Source organism: Myotis lucifugus, unplaced genomic scaffold, assembly GCF_000147115.1.
Source record: "Myotis lucifugus unplaced genomic scaffold, Myoluc2.0 scaffold_61, whole genome shotgun sequence".
Lineage (NCBI taxonomy): Eukaryota > Metazoa > Chordata > Mammalia > Chiroptera > Vespertilionidae > Myotis > Myotis lucifugus.
The window spans coordinates 3,772,503-3,779,949 of record NW_005871109.1 but is presented as its reverse complement, the minus strand read 5'-3'; the positions used below and the strand labels follow the sequence as shown (position 1 = coordinate 3,779,949).

Genomic DNA, 7,447 nt, shown 5'->3' with positions numbered 1-7,447 from the left:
CTTCCACACTCTCTGAAAAAGTAATGGAAAAAATATCCTCAGGGGAGGATTAACATAAACAAACAAACAAACAAACAATCCATCCTAATAAGAATGTACCATCTGTTTGCTGCTGGGACCTTACTGATATAGAGGCCATTCTGTGGATAGCCCTGGGAGGCCCCTTGAGACTGGCTCTCAGCAATCAGTTCTGGAGATGAGGATGGAGGTAGAGGTTTAAGTGGTGGACTCCTGCAGGGGAGGCGTACGAGGAAACCATAGAAGGTAAGGCTAGAAATTATGACTTCGTTAACATACTTCAGAGATCCCTGGTAGGAATGAAATTTGGCCATGCATTTAGGCTTGCCTCCTGGGGATAGATATCGATGAGGTAGATCTGATTTGAAGTAGCGGTGGTGGTGGGGGTGGCATTAGGAGGCAGGAAGGCTAGAGTGATGCTATAGCCCAGGACCATTGACATCACTCTGATCTCATTTCACTTGCTCTCTGGAGAACTGAAGAGAAGGCCAGACCCTGGAGGAAGGTGAGTGATAAAAGTCAGAGCCCACTGAAGAAGGAGCGGGTGTGGTGGTGGTGGTCGGGGTGGGGGACCCCGCACTGGAGTACCTGCACAGGATCTGCACTAGTGTACCCCTCTATAATTTTGGCAAAAGAAATGAAGATGTTAGAGGCTTACAAAACAGCATGGGGAGAAGGGCATTTTTCTCCACTAACTTTCAACATGCACTCACACGGAAGGAATGTTTGACAGACACAGAACTGGAAATACTCAGAAAACACAAGAGGTTGGGGAGTGTGGCCATGAGGAAACAGGTTTGTTATAAATTTAATAAACGCTGGGACGACTGGATTTGGAAAAGTTAATTTAAAAGCAATACTACCCTGGAGCACTAAATCTGGTTTTATTTACTCAGGCCACTTCCTTCCATAAAATAAGAAATTTGTACACAATGGAAATTGAGCTTTTATTGTGTAAATGTAACAGAATGTTCAATCATGAATACATAACAGAAATAAAGCTTTATTTCTGTGTAGTGGGAGGGAATGACTTGGGTATTGTTTCCCTAAATTCTCTCAGGGCCTTTGCACATGCTATTCCCAATGTCTACCAATGCATAGAATCTTCTCCTTGCTCATACCCAGAAGGAGGTCAGATTTTCTTGTTCTGCTCTAATACAACTCTTGCATTTTCCCTTTACAGCACAATCACTGTTGGAAGTTGTGTTTTCGTGGGGTCATTTGATCAATGCTCCTTAGCTGATAACCCCTATGAAGGCAAGAACTGTGTTCTGACCATCAATGTTCTAGGACCTAGTGCCTGACACCTGCTAGATGCTCAATAGATATTTTACAGATGACTGCCTGGAGGACTTTTAACATGTTAAGATTGGCTTCCCAAGTAAGAGAAGGTGAAACAATAGATAATTCTGGTAACCTTGGGCCTACATGAAAATCAGCAGTTATACTTGGGTAGAAAGGCTATGCCTTATTGAAGTTATATGTGAGAGGAAAAAATACCTATGTCATTGTCAGTGATGTTACAAAGTTGCTCAGTGTGGTCAATAGAAGATAAGTGGAAGTCTGACATGTGGCTTCATTAAAAACATTTGGCATGTACTCTCTTCCTTCCTCCCTCCTTCCCTTCCTTCCTTCCTTCCTTCGTCTTTTCCTTTGTGTGGTAAAAACACTTACCATGAGATCTACCCTCTTAACAGGTTAAGTGTACAAGACAGTATTGTTATCTATAGACACAAAACTGAACAGCAGATCTCTAGAACTTATTTATTTTCGCATAGCTGAAATTTTATGCATGTTGATTAGGAACTTCCCATTTTTCTCTCCCCTTCCCCTAAGCCCCTGACAACCATCATTCTATTCTTTGTTTCTATGGGTTTTGCTGTTCTAGATAACATAAGTGGAATCATGCAGCACTTGCCCTTCTGTGACTGGCTTATGTCACTTAGCATAATGTCCTTAAGATTCATCCATTCCTTTTTTTTAAGGTTGAATAATATCCCACTGTGTGCCGAGCCGGCACGACCATGGGTGAACCTGAGGGGGGTGGCGGTGAAGGATGGAGAAAAGACAGACAAGAGAAGAAAGCTGGGTCAAGGTGGGATGCTGCTCTCTGATGGACAGACAGCGCCACAGCCTGCAAGCCGAGTCTTTATTTTATAGCCAGATTCCACGAGGCAAAGTAAGGGCATGGTCAAGATGTTTACAATGTTCTTTCGGGTTTCAAATCTACTCCATTACATGCACCTGATCAAGCTTTGTTTACTTGCTGCAACTCCCGCAGCCTATATTGCTCAGCCACATAGGACCACAGGTTCGGACCATAAGGTCAAGCTTACAATAGCCTTTGGCTATAATTGTGCTGGGACTTACATGTGGACTTACATGTGACTTTGCCACGAGAGGATCGTGCCCTCTCATTAGTCCCAGGATTGAACCTGTCCAAACGCTGTAGCCGCTCGCCACACCACTGTATGTGTATGTCACAATTTCTCTATCCACTCATCCATTGACATTTAGGTTGCACCCACACCTGGCTATTGCGAATAGCCTTAAAGTGAACATGGGAGTGCTGCTCTCTCTTTGAGATGCTGATTTAAACTCTTTTGGATAAATATGCAGAAATGAGTTTGATGGATCATACAGTAATACAACTTAATAGCAAAATAATAATAATAATAATAATAATAATGATAACCTACTTTAAAAATGGGCTAAAGACTTGAATAGACATTTCTCCAAAGCAGATATACTGGTACAAAAGCCCAACAAGCATATGACAAGACGCTTAACACCACTAATCATTAGGGAAATGCAAATCAAAACCACAATGAGCTATCACCTCACACCCATTAGGATGGCTATTACCAAGAAAACAAAAGACTACAAGTATTGTCCAGCATGTGGAGAAATTAGAACCCTGTACATGTGAGAATGCAAAATGGTGCAGCTGTTATGAAAAGTAGTATGGAGGTTCCTCAAAAACATTAAAAATAGAACTATCGCCGAAACCGGTTTGGCTCAGTGGATAGAGCGTCGGCCTGCAGACTGAAGGGTCCCAGGTTCGATTCCGGTCAAGGGCATGTACCTGGGTTGCGGGCACATCCCCAGTAGGAGATGTGCAGGAGGCAGCTGATCGATGTTTCTCTCTCATCGATGTTTCTAACTCTCTATCTCTCTCCCTTCCTCTCTGTAAAAAATCAATAAAATATATTTTAAAAAAATAGAACTATCATATAGTCCTTCTTTTTCCTTGCTCCATAAAGCATGGACACAATGGCTAAAGCTCTAGCTGTAGGCTTTTCTTAGCAAAGGAAGGTACACTGCTAATCCCCACAAGGATGAGGGCCAAACTCGAAGAATGGTAGTGTGGTGGCCGGAAGAAGCCTGAGGGTTTGTGAAGTGCCCATATTTTCCAACTCTGGACTATTTAGTGACAGGAAGAAAGAGAGAGAGAGAGAGAGAGAGAGAGAGAGAGAGAGAGAGAGAGTTAGTTTTATTTATCTCACTGTTGTTTTGGGTCTCTGGGTCTCTATTACCCTCCGTTGAACCTAATTCCAACAAATACATGTGGGAATACTAAATTATTGGTAAATCACAAGCTTTCACTGTTTATTTAGAAAAGATAGGAACTTTGCTGTAGGTAACTAGAAATCGATCTGGTTCAAGTGGGGATTACCTGGAGTGTGATGTAGATATGAAATATACAGATAGGCCAGTGACTGGAGCTTACCTTTTGGGAACCATTGACAGGTGACTTCCAACTGATATCTTTCTTTTTCTCAAAGACTCACCGTTTACACAAATCATGAGCTATGGGGATCTTTGCCCATCCTGAGGTGTTTGGGGCTTGTCCAGTGATTTCTGCAAGAACTGTTGGAGTGACCTCTGGGTTATCATTCCTTGTTAAGTGCTCCAGCAGCTGCTCTTTCTTTCCTGGATCCGTCCTAAACAGAACATGATTCCTCCTTCTTTGTTCCCTCCAAGCACTTCTTAAACCACCCTTCCTAAAGGGGATAATTGGAGAGTTGATGAAGAGCCATTTTTTCTGCATCACTTATGATGCAAAGAAACAGTGGATCTATGAAATAACTGTGCTTTTAAAATTTCATTTTTAAAATTTTTTTATGCTTTCAACAATTTTTTAACGTTAGTAAAACATAGAACATAAAATTTGTCCCTGGCTGGGTTGGTTAGAGTGTCATTTGTATATTCCAAGATTGCAGGTTCTATTCCTGGTCAGGGCACATAGAAGAATCAACCAATGAATGCATAAATAAGTGAAACAATAAGTCGATGTTTTGAAAGGGGGCAGAAATAGAATGTTGGGGAACCAGTTAGTATTGTAAGAAATATCAATCATGCTCTGTTAACCATGATTGTTTTATTCTGATTAAAGAAGGCACTTCTACCCTGGCAGGAGCTGACCTGGGGATGCAGCCCTTCCTCCCCATCAGGGATTGAACCTGCAGCCTATTATCATGGAAAGATTAACAAAGATTTGTTACAGGAAGATCCCCAGTCAGTCCTCTGCTTACCTGATAATTGCCCATTTGGTCCACCCGTTGGTTATTTCCCCATGTAACCCCAGCCCTTGCATATCATTAAGCCCTTTGAAGATCCCCAGTTCTTTTGCATATCTGTAAACTGCCCTTTTGCTATATAAACAGCTGGTTTATGGTGGGCTGCAGAGTAGATTTTTGTGAATAACCTGCTGCTCTCCCATACTACCAGCAATATTGGAATAAACGCTCATATATGATTCAACCCTCTCTGCTTAATTGGCTTGAGTAGTGACAGTCAGCACGGATCCATTGTTTGTCTGGTTACATTTTCTCTCCCCTTCCCTTCCACTCTCTCTAAGAGGAAAAAAAAAAAAGTAAAAATAGCCCATAAAATTTGCCCTTTTCACATGTACAATTTTACGTAACATTTTACATGTACAATTCAGTGGCATTAATTATGTTGTGCAACCATTACATTATGTAGTACAACCATCACAATTTTTAAATTTATTTTTATCCTCACCAGAGGATATGTTTACTGATTTTAGAGAGAAAAGAAGAGAGAGAGAGAGAGAGAGAGAGAGAGAGAGAGAGAGGTGAGAAACATTGATCTATTGCCTCCCGCACAGGCCCCAATCAGGGATTGAATCTGCAACCTAGGTATGGGCTTTAAAAGAATCATGTTATCATGAAAGCACTTAGAAGTTGATGTTTGGAACTGTCAAAATTATCATGTAATTTTAATACCAAAATGAAGTGTCAGTGTCATCTATAAGACTGTCATAGCCATAGTCTTCAAAATTAAGAAGTATAGCCCTGACTGGTTTGGCTCAGTGGATAGAGCGTCGGCCTTCGGACTGAAGAGTCCCAGGTTCGATTCCAGTCAAGGGCATGTACCTTGGTTGCGGGCATATCCCCAGTTGGGGGTGTGCAGGAGGCAGCTAATTGATGTTTCTAACTTTCTATCCCTCTCTCTTCCTCTCTGTAAAAAATCAATAAAATATATTTTAAAAAGAATATACTTCCAAATGAAGAGTTTTAGGAAATAAAAAAAATTCCATTGTCAACAATATTCACAAGAACAATTGATGAAAAAATCATTGAGGATATTAGCTTCATGGACAAAAGAGTTTTCTGGTGGAATTTCACATCTGTAAAATTGATAGATGGGTTTTAAACAGTGAGAATTGTGATTTAATAAGAGTAGTCAAAGATGTAATTCCTCTATTTGGGTCTATTTCTTTGTGAGATCTTGTTGTGTCAATAACAGCCATTAGGGCAAAGTATTGACATGAACTGAACTTAAAAGCATACTTTCTAGTCTCATAAAATATTGAACTAAGATTTATTAAACCCATTTTTTAATCATGTTGCTATCACCGAACAGATTTTTGCTAATAACTTTAAAGTGAAAAGAAAAAGGTGTATTTACCATTCGTTAAAAATGAAGTAACTTAAAATTGTTTTAAATCCTTTAAAGGTTTTCAGTGTGCTTTATAATACCTATTAATACAGTTGCATGTGCTTATTATTTATAAATAAGTAAATTGTAAATATCAGGCTACAGGTAGAAGGAATAAAACTCAGTGCTTAAATGAGACATCGTGGGTGCTCACCAATGAATAGTTTCATTTCCCGCCTTGGTGACAAACTTGATGTGAGAGATGAAAAGGAGAAAGTCAAGACGTCTCCCACATGTGACCTGGGGAGAGGGGCTGGGGCTACCAGCCAGAAATTCCTCCCCTGGTTGTGAAGACGGGAGCTCTGGCATATCCTGGAAGGAAATGAAGAGTTTGAGTTTGGATAGGTTTTCATGGGCCTGAGAACCCCAGTGGAGAGGTGCCCCAGGAGCATCTGGGCTGGAGATGAGGTTCAAGAGTCATTAGCAGGCAGAAGGTTATTAAAACCGTGGGAGTGAGTGATCTCCAAAGTGGGCCAGCAGAATGAGAGAGGAGAGCCCCGCTGGCATGGCTCAGTGCTTGAGCCTCGACCTATGAACCAGGAGGGGACACATGCCAGGAATGCGGGCTTGGTCCCCAGCGTGGGGCGGGCGGGGAGGCAGCCAATCAATGATTCTCTCATCATTGATGTTTCTATCTCTCTTCCCCTCTCCCTTCCTCTCTGAAATCAATAAAAACATATTTAAAAAAAAAGAATGAGAGAGAAGGCAGGCGGCTGTGGGACCCTGGCCTTCTAGTGGAGGTATGTGCATAATTTGGAGTGCGGGGAGGTGGCGCCAACTATGGAAACTGTGTACTCAAACATTCAAGGAAGGCGTGGCCAGCAGGTTCAAATCCGGGGGAGCTGCAGAGCACTCACTGGCTTTGGTAACTAGGAGGTCAGTGCGGACTTGGGGGGCGGTGTATAAGCCAGAAGGTAGAGTGTGTGTGTGTGTGTGTGTGTGTGTGTGTGTGTGCGCGCGCGCGCGCGCGCGCGCCCCCCCTCCCCTCCGGGGAGAAAGTCACTGCCGTGACCCCAGAGTCTCATCTTGGAAAAAGTCTGGGCGGGGGAGCCGGGAGGGCTGGGTCAAATCACGGTGGGGAGCGACCTCGGGCTCGTGGGGTGGCAGCGGCGGCGAGGGGGACCTGGGAACTACGGAAAAGAAAGATCCAAGCCCTTTCCGCGCCCGGGCGTCTCAGGGGGGGGGACTAACGTGGAGAACCAGAGGAAGAGGTGTTTTACACAGATGCCTTTCAAGAATCCCCCCAGCCCCTGGGGGAGCGCTTCTTTATCAGCTTGGGGAGGGACGGTCACAAAAGGCTTTGGAATTTTTCTTTTCTTCCCAATGGGCTCTTTGGTGCGCCTTAGAGCGTGCCTGTCTCTCCCCAAGGAGTTGCAGCATGTTTTTCTGGGGTGAAACCTCCAAATAACGGGGAAACAAAATTATATATTTTTAAAAATCATTTTACTGATTAAAAAATACACAA

At 42.7% G+C, this 7,447-nt stretch overlaps 1 protein-coding gene across 1 annotated transcript in view; it reads left to right on the top strand.

Moving 5' to 3' along the window:
• The first annotated feature begins 6,835 nt into the window (after positions 1–6,835).
• The window catches only part of AMPD3 (adenosine monophosphate deaminase 3), a 48,182-nt gene continuing 47,570 nt past the window's right edge, over positions 6,836–7,447 (top strand). Inside the window, exon 1 of the mRNA XM_006089628.3 lies at positions 6,836–6,858. The gene's annotated coding sequence lies outside the window, so the exon portion shown is untranslated. The remainder of the gene's footprint in view (positions 6,859–7,447) is intronic.